This window comes from Neolamprologus brichardi, chromosome 9, assembly GCF_056152115.1.
Source record: "Neolamprologus brichardi isolate AB-2024 chromosome 9, ASM5615211v1, whole genome shotgun sequence".
NCBI lineage: Eukaryota > Metazoa > Chordata > Actinopteri > Cichliformes > Cichlidae > Neolamprologus > Neolamprologus brichardi.
In genome coordinates, this window is record NC_142112.1 from 34,839,153 (window position 1) to 34,855,895 (window position 16,743).

The 16,743-nt window shown below is 41.3% G+C and overlaps 1 pseudogene across 1 annotated transcript in view; it reads right to left on the reverse strand.

The window, feature by feature from the left end:
- Positions 1 to 636: 636 nt before the first annotated feature.
- Positions 637 to 16,743, reverse strand: part of LOC148101542 (uncharacterized) — a 40,316-nt pseudogene continuing 24,209 nt past the window's right edge. The window contains exons 4-5 of the transcript XR_015719663.1: positions 1,452 to 2,048; positions 637 to 1,310 (exon numbers count right to left, since the gene is read on the reverse strand). The product of XR_015719663.1 is annotated as an uncharacterized LOC148101542 (transcript). The remainder of the gene's footprint in view (positions 1,311 to 1,451; positions 2,049 to 16,743) is intronic.

Sequence of the window (16,743 nt, forward strand, 5' to 3'; positions counted from 1 at the left end):
GACCTTTGACTTATAGTTGTTAAAGTGTGTCAGAGGAATTCAGCTCAGAGCCAAAGGGACTTTCTGAGGTTTGAAGCTCCGAGGCCTGTCTGTGACACCAGGACTGATCCAGAGTCATTTTTATAACACTTCAAATACATAAAGAATACATGACATGTTACATCATTAATCATTATCTGTATTTAGAAATGCTTTGTCAAAACACTAAGACAAATGTTATATTTTACTGTGGTCTGAGATTCAGATTCAATTTTCAGAAAAGGAAAATCTCTTTCTGACTTCTTTAGAAATATATTTTTCTTTTGTTTTTTTTATTCTTAGTTTTTTTTCCAGCTCAAGTCTGTAAAGTTAATCTCCAACAAGTAGGACAAAGGATCACCTGCAGCTCAGACGGGATCTACCCTCAACCTGAGCTCACCTGGTCCACCAGCCCTTCATCCAGCATCACCAATAACAACACAACAGCCCATCAGACTGAGCAGCAGCTTTACAGCATCAGCAGTTCTCTGATACTTCCAAACAGTGACATGGATCTATATTACATCTGTGCAGTCAGCACTCGTAGAAACAGGAAGAGAGCAACCTTCAGAAAAAGAGATTATACATCCATCCATCCAGTGGAACATTTTCATCAGATCTTTACAGGAGATTCCATCTGAACTCTGTGGAGCCTGATCTCAAGGGTTTTAAGTCTGACACTGAAACCAGAGGATCTTTCTGTCTCTTCAGATTCACTGTGATGGGAGCGATTTCAGCCCTGAGTGATCACGCTGATGTTTGCACAGAGCAGATAATGAGGTGAATGTTTTGGGACATTGGTAACAGTGAAACAGTTTATTAGTAACGTGGGATTGTTTGTGTGTGGAGTATGATCTGAGATTCCTGAAGCTCTTGTCACACTGATCACAGCTGTAGTTTCCTTCCATGTGTGCACGTTCATGAAGTTTACGATTACCTGATTGTGAGAAGCTTTTGTCACAGTGTCTGCACTTGTATGGTTTCTCTCCCGTGTGGACTCGTTTGTGTTTTTTAAGGTTACTTGCAGTGGTGAAGGATGACCCACACTGATCACAGAGGTGCTTTTTAACCCCACTGTGAATCAGTTCATGTTTTTTTAACTCATTTGGTGTGGTGAAGCTTCTCCCACATTCTTTGCAGTATTTCAGTTTGTCTCCAGTGTGTCTACGTTGATGTGTTTTTAAGGCGTCTTGTCGACTGAAAGTTTTTCCACAAAGGTCACAACGAAAGTCTTTCCCACCACCACGGTGATGACAGGGTTGAGAACTGGATCCATCTGTGTCGCTCTGCTTCTAAACAAAGACACAAAGACAGTGTAAGTCAGTCCTTCAACATTTTTATCCTGAACGTCGCCTGAAAGAAAGAGCATCTCTGCAGACGTCCAATTACATTTTACTGTTTCAGTTAAAACAAATAACAATAAAAATACATACCTCACAGTAACTGCACTTGTAGAGTCTCTTTCTGGTGTGGATCTGTTGGTGTTGTTTGAGGTGACGTGGAGATTTAAAAGTCTTCTCACACAGGTCACATTTATCAGGTCGTTCCTCAGTGTGGGTCAACATGTGGCGTTGTAACTGCCTTTTGGTTGTACACTGTCTGCCACACTGATCACAGCAGTACACATCATGTCCAGTGTGAATGCGTAGGTGTATATTTCGGTTTCCTATCTGGCTGAAGGTTTTACCACAAATGTCACAGCTGTATGCCTTAATTCCAGAGTGGGTAACTAGATGACTCTGTAAGCTGCTACTTTGAGTAAAAGCTCTGCCACACTGATCACAGCTGTACGCTTTAACTCCACTGTGGATGAGTTGGTGTGTTTTTAGAGCACTGTTCCAGGAAAAAGTCTTTCCACACAAGTCACAGCTGAACGGTCTCTCTCCAGTGTGGATGACCTGATGACGTTTTAGTGAATCCTTCTCAGTAAAATCCTTCCCACACTCGTCACAGCTGTATGGTTTCTCTCTCTTTCTTCTGTGAGGTTTGTCGGCCTCCTGAGAGCGCTGACTTCTCGCTCCATGTTGGTCCTGCAGTGACAGAGATACAAACAGAGGCAGTGAGTGAAATGCAGTCGTGGGACAAACTCAACCTTCAAACTCCCTCCATTAACACTAGTTTTAAACCTGAAGGTGGAGTGTGGCACCAAACACCTTAAAGGTCTCTAAACCCCACCTGCTGGTAGTTCTAACACATTACATCCAACCTGGTGTTAAAAATAATTCATGACTGTTCAAACGTTTCACTGTAGAAAACATTGGATTCATTTCTGATGAAAGGCGATTAAATGTCATTCATTTTCAATCTATATTAATCGCATTTCAATTTGTATGAGCAAAAAAACTCAAAAAAGGGAAATTATACACACTTAATGTGTTTACTGCCTGATATTGGGCTACCGTTGTAGTGCTTTGAACGTTGCAGTGATAAACCAATATTAAGTCTGTTCGAACAACAATAATACCAATAATAATAATAATATTATTAATAGTAATCCGAATAATAATAACAATAATATAATAATAATAATATTAATAATAATAATAATAATGTACTTCCACAGCATGTCTATTATCCCAACCGCTCTCTGCAGATGGCCCCGCCCCTCTCTGGGCCTTATTCTGCTGGAGGTTTCTTCCTGTTAAAAGGGAGTTTTTCCTTCCCACTGATAGGTTTAAGCTACAAACCTATTCGCTGGAACGTTGAAGACAATATAATTACACAGCAAAGCAAGACTCGAAGTAGGCAAAGTCCTTCATGTTTCTCGTGCACGGGAGAGAACCGGACAAACGGCGTTCCTTCGCTTGACCCCAGTTGCTCTCGTCCGCTCCGTAACACTGCTCTTTTATTGAGGTTACATGAATATGCATAGGTTCATTAACATACGACGTCTACATACAAACAAAGAGTACCTTGCCTGTGTGTGTGTGTGTGGTCAGAGTGTGACCCCATAAATGACTTCCCTAAACCTGCTGGTCTGGAAGTCCAGTAGTTCATCTAAACAAAAGGCACTTAGACTAAAACAGATATAGCCACGTTTATCCTACCATAAAACAATAAGAGAAGGTACGACCTCTTCCCATGCTCCCAGAGTGTGGGTGTGGATGCCAGAACACTCTGGAATGCGCACAAAGCCTTTGCAGACTATTAAGGATCACACATCCTATAACTACACAATTAATTATACACCTCTAAGCATATATGGATAAATATTTCTAAGCATAAATGACAATCAACATTACAAAACCTAACATTCCCCCCTTTTTGACCTTTATGCTAGAAAAGTTCCCAGTTATGATCACCTAATGTCTGACAGTGTCAATGCAAACATTTTCAAACTCAGCATATGTCAAATCACCCTAAATTACTGTAAACACACACAGTTTGACAAATGTAGTAACAGTTATCATATTTCTCATTCAATGGTAAACTGCATCCTACGAGCAAACAAATGAATTGTTAATTTAATAGTTCAAATAAGAAAGTAACATTTTCAAAAACATCCCAGCTCTGCGGTGATCATCCATCATCTGTGCAGAGTGGTTTTAGTTCGGCAGGGCGTCATGAATGTCTCTTCCAGTTGTTTCCATCACTGTCCATGGGACCAGAGTCCAAATGTATGTAGAATAGAAATTCAAACATACCAGTTAGTTTTGTTGTTTGTCAACATGGGTCTCAGCTATCTCCAAAGCTGCAGACCTCTTCAGCACTCTAGTTTTATGGCCTCTATCAACCCCCATCACCTCACTTCAGGCCTTCGTCCTGCGAGGGGGATACTTATGACTCCTCCATTGTCCATGCTCTGCAGACAAACCCCTCTGTAGAAAGGGTGCTGGGTCCAGTTATCTTACTGCTGTTATGATCCCAGCAGCCTTCAGAGTGTCATCATACAGTGGCACAGCATTAGGTGATGTTCATAGGAAACTGCTGTCATCACCACCATAGCTTCTGGTTCCTGTGCTTTTCACAGAATCATGATGCCATCCTTGGACTCCCTCTGCGCTGTCGATGGAGCTTGGCACGCTCCCCTCATCCTTCAGGTGCCCGTCTGTTGTCCACAATCTCCTCTGTTGGCCTCTGGAAAGCCCCCTTTGCACAGATCTCATTCCAACGCAGTTTCGTGGTCCTTGCTGTGGCTCCAAAGTCTGATCTCATGATGGGCCTCAACCAGCTCGACCTTTGACCTCAACCACTGCCTGGGCTGTCAGCTATGCCTGGAATGGTTCTTGTTTCTCACTGGGCCTCTGAAGATTTCTCAGGAGATCCCTTTCAGCAATACTCTGACTGCTGCACCTATATTTCCTTGCTAGGAGGAAAAGCTTCTATTTGGAGAGCATGTCAACAATCATCAAACCACATTCTTTAGTTCAGGGAACCTCACTTATAGGCCATCAAAGCCTCATCTGAACCTGGATGCAACACTTGCATAGGCTTAATACCCGTAAATGAACGGTTAATCACACAAATCACTGCAACAATCATAAAAAACATTGTTTCATGTTAATCCTGGACCCCTCCTCTTGACACATGGACACTCCCATGAGTCAACTCATCAAACCTAGATTCCTGTCTTAAAGAAAAAGGTTAGCTAGATCATGTCCCAGGCAACATCAGGGTGTCTCCTCCGGAGTAGCTCCGTAACCCTGCAATAAAAGATGTTAGCGTGTTTTGCATATTAAGTTTGCTTAACACCTGGCTCCGCCAGGAGCCTGCATACACACCATCATGGCCTGGAAAACAAGATCTGGAAGTGAAATCAAACTTCACACTTGTAAACAATTGTATCAGAAAAGTAATAAAGCATTCGACATCAGCAGGACAAGTATCATGTGCAGGTTTTCTCAAATCAGTAAACTACAATTATTTCCATAATTCGCCTCAGACATGGATCATCCCATGTGCTCAGTTAACATTAATGTAATCGGTGACTTCTCTTAAGCAAAGTCACTCCACTCATGTATCACCAGGAGCTCAAAAGTGGCCAGCTAATGAGCCCCATATTCAACTATTCCATAAACGCTTCATCTCTTATTTGTTTTTCTCATCTCACTTGTCAGCTTTTGCTGAATCCTCTATATGCATTCTTAGAAAAACAAACATTAGCAACACACATAGATGGTGACCAGGCGCAGGTCGACAGGTTCCAGAGGTGCTATAAAAAGACCATAAAGTTAGCCATCCATAGCTGTGGAAAGAATGTTATTCACATCATCAAAGTAACCTTCACATTTTCCCCAAAACACAGTGTAACAGCATCACCACTCATAACCTGTAAACACAGTTTTCTTCACACATAAACCCAGAAATCCTGTAGTAGAAAAGCATCAACCAGCTGTCCTGGTATAAATCACATGATCAACTCACATGAAGAACTGTAATGCTGTAGAAAAGAAAATGCAAATGTTAGCGCTGCGCAGATGTATACACTCTTTCTCACAGTTTCCTCTGTGAGCAACACAAGGTAGTGAATAACACCCCTGGTAGATGCACAGACACAGAAAGTGGCACTTAAAAGGTTAAATGATCATGCAACCTCAAATGTTGCTGGCATCTTTCTGCTCCTGTAAAAGGAAACACACATAGATTCATCCACCCCTTTGTCCTGTCCAGGTGGAGGTTAACCTTGAGTAGTGGTCAAGTCTTGTCAGCTTTTGTCAGCTTTTACCAGTCAGTTTTTTTTCTCTTTCGCTCATTCATTCATACATTCATTCTTTCTTTCTTTGCTGATAGTGGAACCTATCGTCACATTTAGATTTCCACCCTCAGCAAAATGACGTTATTTCAAAAAGAAAAAGAAGAACTTTAGATCGGATTACCTTGCTGAATCCTTTTTAGGCAGGAACTTACTTTCTAATTGTCCCCAGATAAGTGACTTTCTCCTGAGCCCATTTTAATGTGGAGAAGCTCACTTGTAACAATTTTCTCGACGACGTGTTGTACAGCGCTTTCTGTTCTAATCGTGCAGATCTGCTCAAACGACAGAGATTATCGAACAAAACTTTCAGTGCACTGTGAAAGTAACAAAATAAAAAGGCCTTGTTAAGTCATGACACATGCTCCTCATCTCAGGAGGGTAAATCATACCATTATCATGGTTTATCATACCATCGTACTAATTGGCAGGCTCAACTTCACAACAAAAGAAAAATCATCAGCTAGATTAACTCCAAACCAACCATCAGCTGCACAACACACAACATAAGCCTAATGTCTTATTAGCTATGAGTTTAATCCCCAGGTCTGTGCTCTTCACTCATTTAGGCCACACACCCATTTTATTCAGTTTTCCTTTTTCCCGTCATCATAAAACATGTGACATGTTGTCATGCACTTCACAAAAGAAGTTTGTTCTGACGTATTCAGAGTTGTGTATCTAGGTACAGGATTCACTCGCACATCAAAACAGGAAACTCAGAGTTTTAGAGTCTCCACTCTAACAAACTCCAACACATCTCATTCACTCATGCTAGAATTCAGTCACCTTTCATCAATCTAAGAACGATCAACTAATTTGCATATCAGCTATTAACCCACTAAGTTGACAGGACAACAGAAATGCATGTTCAAAATGTTATCACAAAAATAGAATTTCCCTCATACAGTAAATTACTTGTGCTGCATCAATCAAGCAGGAAGCATCTCCCAATTTACTATATTAACAACTAAATTTATTGTCTGATCACTGGTTGGTCAAACCAGAATCTTTTTTCCCACAAAAGTTAAACTGTTGTCCTGCAACCTGGAGAGTCAATTTTTTACACTGGATAAATTCAGCATTTGATAACAAGTGTCTGTTAAATTCACGCTATTTTAACACTAATGAGAGATAACAAGCTGATCTTCATTGCATGTGTGTTTGTGTTATTAGGCAGGTTTAATCAATGTCTGTGGAGCTGCATCTCCAGCAGGGCATGTTCTTAAAGCTGCCTTTCCTACACACTTCTCTGCTATTATTTGATAATTTCTTAACTAATGTGCTATGAGTCCACTGGTCTTTGCATCACACAAGGTGACTTGGACAAGATGGTAAACAGACTCACATGCTTAAGATGTTGTCTAATCTTCATGAGCTCTCTTGTATTTGGAAGTGTTAGTAGGGTTAATGCATGTTCTGCTTGTGTGTGTGAGTTTGTATATGTTTCCTTTTTGCAGTGTTTCAGACTCCTTCACAATTTTCCAACTTAAGCAGTCAGTTTTGTTTTTCCCAGGTTTGCTAACCCAAATTTTGACTTCCCATATTAAACAACAAAATTCCTATGTGTTCTCACCGCTCCTCTCACTCTGTTGTCCTCTCCCACTTCAACAGTCCAACAGCAGGCAGTTCTCCTTCAGCTTTGTCCGGTGTTTCACTGTCTCTTCTTGCCATTTTACTCCAAAGGTGGCAAATGTCAAACTCCAACAGTCTCCTCAGTTCTCCTCAAATGTTCCTTTCACATGCACAGTGAATTTGCAGCTTGTTGGGAACACAGTGCCATTCATCCAATCAGTCAGGATGATGGTTTTGCTTTTCTTCTCCAATGCTGTTTGTCCACACTGCTGCTGCTTGCTGGGTCTCTGCTCAGGACTCTGCTGCTGTCTCTTTATCTGCCATGTTATTGCTCTTTGGAACTGCTTTCCTTGTCTTCAGGGAGGAGTGAGAGCTCGCTTGTGAGTTTGAGAGACACATGGAGCTGTAAATACGTTAGCCAGAAACTTGGCCTGAATGTTTCCAATGATGTTAAACTATAACTTTCTTCTGACCGCTGCATGTGGAAAATTGATTCAGGTCTGCTTTTCACCTGAAAGTGACAAACTAAGACATGTTCATTATTATCATCACTGCTTAACCACACACATCTCTCTCTCTCTGTTTTTGTGAACTGTCCTTTCTTAAAAGCAGAAAATGAGATTGTAGTTGTTCTTGGCTGATAAACACAAAACCTTTTTCCTATGATTATTTTTCATCTACAAAGTAAATTTTGTCTCTTTTTTACTCCTTTTTTTCCCTTTACAATAGCTGGTGACCTGCAGAATCACCGCTCTCACAATTGGAGGCAATTACTTTTACACAGCGCACAAAAACACTTTGACGTCAGACACATTCACAATTTTTTAATCTGCGTAAATAAATAATTTGGCCAATGGCATGTGCTATCGTGATCCATAAATATGATCACAAATTTATTTAATTATTTTCAACCCAACAAAACAAATAAACAGAAACATAATGCAAGATGCAGAAAAACTGCTCACGGAAACTCTGCACACTCCAGTTATCACAGTTATCATAGTTTCGTTTCCCTCTCTTTGATGAGTTCTCAGACAGCTCTCAATCTGATAATGTGTAGCTTGCTCATCAGCTCAGAAGAGACCGCAACGCAACCTCACACAGTGCTTGCGTGCTTTGCCCACAGTGGCAAAGACTTGCACTTTCATATTCAATTCAGCTTCTCCATCATGTAGTTTTAGCTGTTTCATACAGGGTTCAGCATATTAGTTGTTTTCACAGGTGTGCTCTATATCTCAACAATGGCTCATATTAAGATGACAGTTTTACCAAACAGGTCAAGTGCCTCTATGCACGTCATTAGTTAAAATATTTGCCTATATCACTTCATCTCATATGTCATTGTACTTAATTTGAGCAACCCTAAGCTTAATGCAGATTCTTTTAACAATTATCCACCTCAATTAAATCTATGGTCTGGAGCACAGGCTGTTGTCGATCAGGGCAAGCTACAGAATAAACATTTTGTGTCAGCAAGGGGTGGGGGAAAGCCATTCACCAGAGCATATCTTAAGTGCTGCTGATGTGGGCTGGCCTTCTCCACATGCTCTTCAAGGCTGGTGTGTTTTCTGAAAACTTCTAACATTTGAATCTCTTCCATTTATAAGCCTGCGATTAACCGCACGGCTCAGGTCCGCGTGAAACCCGCGCGACCGTGCTCGCGTGAACCCGCGCAGCTAAGGAGCCGTCGCTCTCTTTTATTTAAATACTTTGCGCTGCCAGAGTCCAGCATAAACATCTGTCACCCTCTGACGCACTCTTGGTTGCTTAGGAACCCATGATAACAACAACGGCCAGTGTCACAGGCCACGTGTTCTGCTCCACACTCACTCACACAAACACACTCAAACACAACAACAACAACAACAACACAAAATAGGCCTACTCCGGACTCGCACCGGACCGCTCAGGACCCTAACCCAGTTGTGGGACACTAACCCAGTCGCGCGACAAAACCCAATGAAGGGACGCTCGGGACACAAACCCAGGGCGATTTCAAAACCGGACACTCACCGGACGCTTGGGCCCTTGGACGATTTTACCAAAACCTCTTTTTTCGGGACCCTAACCCAGTTCTGCGGTTATAGAGTCGCTTTCTCAACTTACTCGGCGTTGCTTAGCGTGTAATATCAGCCTCGAATCCCGCCGATCGTCATTCATCGAGGAGAAAAGACAGACAGCTAATCCACCTGCCGATGACAAATTCTCACGTCTCGGGACTTTACTACAGGAACTTCGTGGCTGACGTCAGTCTTTCAGCGTGTCTCTTCTCCCCTCGGTGAATGTCGACTCCAGGGCTCCGGCTCTCGAAGGACCAATTAATGATAGGTTTGTAGCTTGAACCTATTCGCTGGAACGTTGAAGACAATATAATTACACAGCAAACCAAGACTCGAAGTAGGCAAAGTCCTTCATGTTTCTCGTGCATCGGAGAGAACCGGACAAACGCCGTTCCTTCGCTTGACCCCAGTTGCTCTCGTCCACTCCCCCGTAACACTGCTCTTTTATTGAGGTTACATGAATATGCATAGGTTCATTAACATACGACGTCTACATACAAACAAAGAGTACCTTGCCTGTGTGTGTGTGTGTGTGTGTGTGGTCAGAGTGTGACCCCATAAATGACTTCCCTAAACCTGCTGGTCTGGAAGTCCAGTAGTTCATCTAAACAAAAGGCACTTAGACTAAAACAGATATAGCCACGTTTATCCTACCATAAAACAATAAGAGAGGGTACGACCTCTTCCCATGCTCCCAGAGTGTGGGTGTGGATGCCAGAACACTCTGGAATGCGCACAAAGCCTTTGAAGACTATTAAGGATCACACATCCTATAACTACACAATTAATTATACACCTCTAAGCATATATGGATAAATATTTCTAAGCATAAATGACAATAAACATTACAAAACCTAACACCCACTGTCACCAAACTGCTTGCTCAAAGAGGGTCATATGATTGTTGGTTTTTCTCTGTATGTATTATTGTAGGATCCACATTACAATAAAAAGCACCTTGAGGAAACTATTGTTGTGATTTGGTGCTGTATAAATAACACTGAATTGAATTGAAAATTTAATTAATAACACTACTACTAATAATAATAACTTCTGACTTCTTGATGTTTGTAAACATAATAGTCTAAAAAACAACATAATATACAACACAGTCATATAACAGGTTGGGAGTATGAGAGTTTTAGACGTGACTTATTATTTGGTGAAACTGTGATATTTTCCTCACCTTCTGTGTTGAGCTCATTGTTTCCTCTGTAGTGACTCAGCTGAGTCCAGATGGCTGAAAATGTTCCTCTGCTGCTCCGTCAGACTCTTCTCCTCCTGCTGATCAGCTGGGACACAAAACAGATCTTTGTTAGGCTCCACACTGCACTGAAGAGTCAAAGTGTCTCATATGTTCATCTGACAACACAAAGTACAAATTTCACTCTGATTGCTTGTAGAAATCTTATAAGACGTGTTGTGCTGCAAAGTGAGGAAACTCTCTCACTCACTTATACTTCAGGAGGAACTTTGTGACATTGGCTCTAATATTCTAAGCAGCCCTTTACTATGACAGGGCCAGAAAGGTCTATTTGAAGGTTTGGGAGAAGGACCATGTTAAAGGTGGATTGGGGTTTATACACTTTGTTGTGATACAGGTAAGGCTGTAAGAGCCTGAGAAGGTGTCCTGAATGAACCTCTAAAACCAGTTTTCAGCTAACGACTCTGCTTCAGTCTGGAAAACAGCAACTACAAGTTTAAAGACTCCATCAACAATTCGCACCCAGCAATAGCCTGAACAGCTCCTCCTGTGGTTCCCACAAACAGGGACAGACCTGTTACTCCCCCACCCCACACTTTCCACACCTTCAGCCCCCCAGTCCCACCACCTCCATCATTCCCCAACAACCAGTGATTAAAGCTCATTGATCAAATGCTGTAATTGCAGCGACTCACTCACTGTGAACGGTAATCATGGCCATTGATTAATGATCTTTGACCAGTGGTTTCAGTGCTTTCCTTCCTGCTTTGAGTGCAGCTGTGTTTGACACAGGAAGACATTATTACATTCTTCAATATTATACTTTATACGTTTTGGGGGAAGTGCAGCTTTAAACCTTCACATGATTCAAGTCAACCCAACAAATCAATCTGAACGATCACAGGTGAGAAAAACTTCTGTAGATAAAATGAAATAAAACCCAACATTCAATCCACAACATGATTAAAAACATGATTCTCCCAAATCACCAAGAGCTGCACATTAACCACCACAATATATTTTTATTCTCTGTGCTTTCAAATATGAACACTGTTTACTTTCATCTCTGTTTCATTAGTTTTTGTTAACATCTTCCTGTGCATCACTTTACAGCAGCCACACTCATTAAAATGAGACTTTGTAGGAGTTCACTTCCTCTCATGTGTTCATCCACAGCAGCTGGACAATAAAGTTTATTGTGACCCTGATACTGCAGCAGATCGCTCTCATCCATTTCCTGTTATCACTTCAAATAGAAATGAGGCTGTAGAGGTTTGGTGCAGGCAGAAAAACAGCTGCAGGGACAATGAAAAGACTTTTCTGCTCCAACTTCTCCTAGCATGCTGAGCTAATGATTAGTTGGTGTTTTTCTCCAAACACTCTCTCACTCTTCTCTCAACGTGTTCACAATAAACTGTGAACAGACACCGAGGAGAGCAGCAGAAGACCTCATTCAGGAGCTAAACTCAACATGAACTGAACTCACAGTAAAGTTAGCTCGGTGCTTACCTTTAGATGAGCCCACAAACCGAGAGAAACTCCGTGATGAAGCTGGAACTCTTTCCAAACACAGGAAACAGATCAGGGAGCAGAGACCCACGTGGTTCACGCTGATCTCAGCTACGATCCAGGAGACAAGGGTGGGCAGATCGATGCAGATATCGATCCAAGCGTTGGTTTAGTTTGTTTTATCATCCAAATTCACGATTTTACTCCTTAGGATGAAACGGTAACTCCGTCTGCGTAAACTGTGTCCAGCATGTGATCCCGGAACAGACTTCTTCTTTGTATTGTTTATTGGACGTTGTCAAACACCAAAATGGTGCATTACCGCCACCAGCTGGTGTGGAGTGAAACGTCGACACCCAAATCCTCCCTAAATGTATACTCTGTTTTAAAAACTGGAATAAGTCCTGACAACTTTCACTTCTGGAACCCTTTTGCAGTAAACTTACGTTTTGAACAGCGGGCGCGTCAACATTATCCCTGTTAAAATCTCCCAATTCTTTGAATCTTTGGGCTGAAGGAAGGACAATACTCTGTGTATAAATGCTCAATCAACAATCATTTATTTCCATACAATGAGCTTAAGCCATCCGGATGGGGAGACATGCATGAAGAGGGTCACAGCAAATCTCAAAATGGTGATGGGTTACACAGCTTCTTATAACCTCTACTGGCCCCCACCTAGTCGTAAAAGCCTAAACATTCACATCCTTTCTCTGTCACGGCGCCTAAGTTATGACCTCGGTTCCCTGTCTTTCTGCCCTCTATAAAGGTGGGGGCATGGAATGTGGTCTGTTTCTTCTATTATCGGCACAAGGTCCTCTGCACACAACATTCTCTTCATGATTTAGCAGTCTGACATGTCAAGAAAACAGTGTAATACATTCACAGCAGATCAAAGGCAGCGCACACCTGTCTAACAGAATCCAAAGATGGTCACATTCTTTCAACCCAAAAAATATAATGGAACACCTGTCTATCAAACTACAAAAATGGTCATGTTCTTTTAACCTAAAAATATAAAGGAAACTAAGCTACATACTTTGCACACAATCTAGACTAAGGGATATATTTATGTTCTACAGCTGTTAACCTAATTCAACTACCTTGACTATAGGGATATGATAACATACGTTTAGAATAATAATCTCACATCCCCCTATTCAGCTTCTCGGCGACTCAAAGGTTTTACAGTCACCAATAGTAGTGTTCAAATCAATATGTCCAAATCTTATTCCAGATATGACCACCTCCTCTCTCCTACTCCTTCCTGTGCTTCTCATTTCTCCTACCCTCCTTAAATGTTTTTACAACCATCGTCCCCTCCGTTCTCCCTCCCACTGTTTTTGTCATGTTTCCTTTATTTCTTGCCTTATTATACTCGTTATCTCTGTCTGACAGAAGTTAATAGCCAGGTCAGTTAACCCATGTTTTGTGGCTTTCTTCACAACTCTGTCGTTTCATTTCCTCTGACTCCATAGTGAGCTGGAATCCATAAAAAGCCAACTATAAGTCCCATCATGTGTATTTTGTTAAATGTTTGCTGAACCTCTGTTAGTACATCTGCTCTACTTTCTGAGCAGCTACACTATAAACTGTCCAATGAAGAGCTTCAGTCTGAACAAATGCCTGATTGTAACGGTCACATGTCTTCTACCCACTGAACAGCTGACAGTACTGGAAGCATTTCTCCAGTGTGTACTGACGGTCAAACATTGATCCTTTTCAGGGACAACAAATGCTACCCCGGCTGTATTCTTTGATGCATCTGTATATATTTGTACATAATTATAATACTGATCATTGTAAGTCTGTACTGTATGTAAGTTTAAATTAAATTCCCCATTCCTGTTCTTCTTTTCGTGTAATGTGAAATCTACTGTGGCATCAGTAGATTTGGCTCAAGCAGATCCCAGGAACAGCATTGGCGATCCTAGGAACAGCTAGGATGCACAGGAAGTATATGAAAATCTGGTCGTATAAAAGTTAAATTTTTGTAGTGGTTGTGTTGTTAGGCTTTGAGTTTTTGCATATGGTTTTTAAAAAATTAATATAATCTTTGTAAAAACTGCTCGTAAACTAGCTTGTATGGTGGGTCCTGTGATTTTTCATGTATTGTCGCTAACATACAGCTGATTTTGATTTTTAGAATTAACCTTTTTGTGATATGCTTTGGTACCAAAGAGCAAACGGCTCAATTTATTAAAATCAGGCAATAACAATAACCTCTTCACTGGGGTGAAGAATCCAGCCACTGTGGCATGGAGGTACAAGAATAAATCAATTTACACATCATATTGATATGGGTACAGTTTTTTAACCCTCGTGCTGTACAGAACCTGTGGTGTCCAGATTGTAGATGGATTTAGGGACAGATATTTGATGGCACCTGTGTGTGCCGCTTGCCATCAGCTGTTACCTGCTTTGTTTTTGCTAGCTTTGTTTACATCTGTTTTCTTCAAAAATGTCTGTACACTTCTGGTTTATGACTTCCAATCGCTACTAAATATCAGAGCCACTGTTGTAGAGCAATCCCGACTGGCCCAAGGACGTGAAGATTTTCATATCCCACCTGTGTTCGAAACTGTACCACTGTTCCTCCGGTGCGATCCACAATGCCATCCCACCAGGAAGAAATGTCAAGGAAGGCGAGGGAAACGGGGCAGTGTATTGGTAAAATTCAAAAATTGCATGGCTGTTTCACCGACAGCTAATTCTTACGCTCTCCTGAACAAATTTGCCCCGGATATCAAGTTGTTCATCTCCGGGCGATCCCTGGAATTGGTGCACCTATTGGAATTGGCCAGCAACCCTGTGTTAGCTAGATTGGATTTGGTTAATGCGAGGTGCTAAAAAGAGATAAAACTTTAATTTTGAACGACTTCTTCACCACTCGTCGCTTTAATTTTCTTCTGGTGACGGAAACTTGGCTAAACTTGGGTGAGTTAAGCTCGCTTTCGGAAGTTGTCCCTCCAGGCTGTGAATATCTGAAGTCGCCATGGACTACTGGCCAGGCTGGAGGGCTCGCCATAGTTAATAAAACTATTTCAACTGTCAGCATTGGAATGGTTTCAATCTTACCTGTCTAACCAAAGTTCTTCTGCTAGATTAGGGGATACATGTTCCTCAAAACCCTCAATTTTTTGTGGGGTCCCCCAGGGGTCCATTCTTGGCACAGTTCTCTTTTCAATTTATATCTTCTCTGTAACGGCAACCTTCGGTCCTTCTTTGCCGTTTCTGCAGGACGTAAAGTTTCTGACTCGTGCTCTTGTTAAATAACTTGGTTGCCTTCTGGTAGCAAAAACGAGGCAAAGGAAAAAAGGGGCAAAACATTTATTTTCCATACAAATCGAAAGGTACAAAACAAATGCCTCTGGTGGGAGCTCCGTTTACATTCCCTTTATGTTACAACAAAAAATAACATTAAAACGGCGACGGTCAGAAAACTGTTGCTCCACATCCTGCTTGCTTACCTAACCTTTTACCCACACCCCTCCGCATGTGGGCCAAATACACACCCCCTTTACAACATCTATCAACACTTTACAACAACGACAGACTAACAAAGCAGGATTAATTTATGGAGCACAGACTATTACATTATAACATAAAATGTTCAAGATTATAATAGAAACTTAAAGATTATGACAAATACTTAAATATGGCATGATGTAACTGAGTAAAATATTGGCCTGGACTTGGCTCCAACACTCTCTATGCGCTCAATTTTTTAAAAAAAACCTGGCATCTCACACCATTGTTATGCAGACAACTCACAGATTTACCTGCCACTGAAACATAAATCTGTGAGTCCTTTGAAGGGATTGCTGGATTGTTTGGAGGATGTTAAGGCGTGGATGGCTTTAAACCTTCTCAGCTTAAATGAACAGAAAACAGAGTGTTTGGTCCCTGTGACCACTATGACTTTGGCCCCTTAGGAATTTATTTTGAAAAAGCCCTTGCGAGGAACCTAGGAGTGAGTTTTGATAGTAATCTAACATTTGATAAACATATTAATGCCGTCATCAAGACCAGTTTCTTTCATCTTCAGCTACTTGCAAAGTGAAGCCATTTCTCTGTTTTACTGACTTTGAGATAGCTATCCATGCCTTCATTTCATCTCACCTCGACTTATGTAATAGTCTTTACTCTGGTGTTAGTCTGTCATCAGTTAGCCGACTGCATCTAGTCCAAACGCTGCAGCACAGTTACTAACTGGCACATGGAACTACTTTGAACCCCCGTGCGTGGCATCCTGTTACAGCAGCTCCACTCATTCTCAGCTTCTTTCTTATCTCCTCTTTACTTTTGCCAATTTTTTTTGTATCTAAAGTTTCAGCTGTTAGATTCTGCAGTCATGGACTACCGTTTTGTGCTAGTCTTGGTTGTTGCTAGTCATGGACCAGTTGTTGGAGAGGTATTCCAGTATAAAAATAATAATAAGCACAACTGGAATGTTTTGCTGCTGTCATAATTTTTATTATAGATTAAGTGCAGGAGTTTTTAGGTGTGGATAATTACATAATAGTTTATTGCAATAGCAAGTTGTGCCTTGTTCTCAGATGGACACCAAGTGGAGAGTGATAGATGAGATGAGGGGATGTCATATACTGGCATGAATTCAAAATTCTGCTCCTCACATACAAGGTCTTAAAAAATCAGGCCCCGTCTTATCTTAATGACCTCGT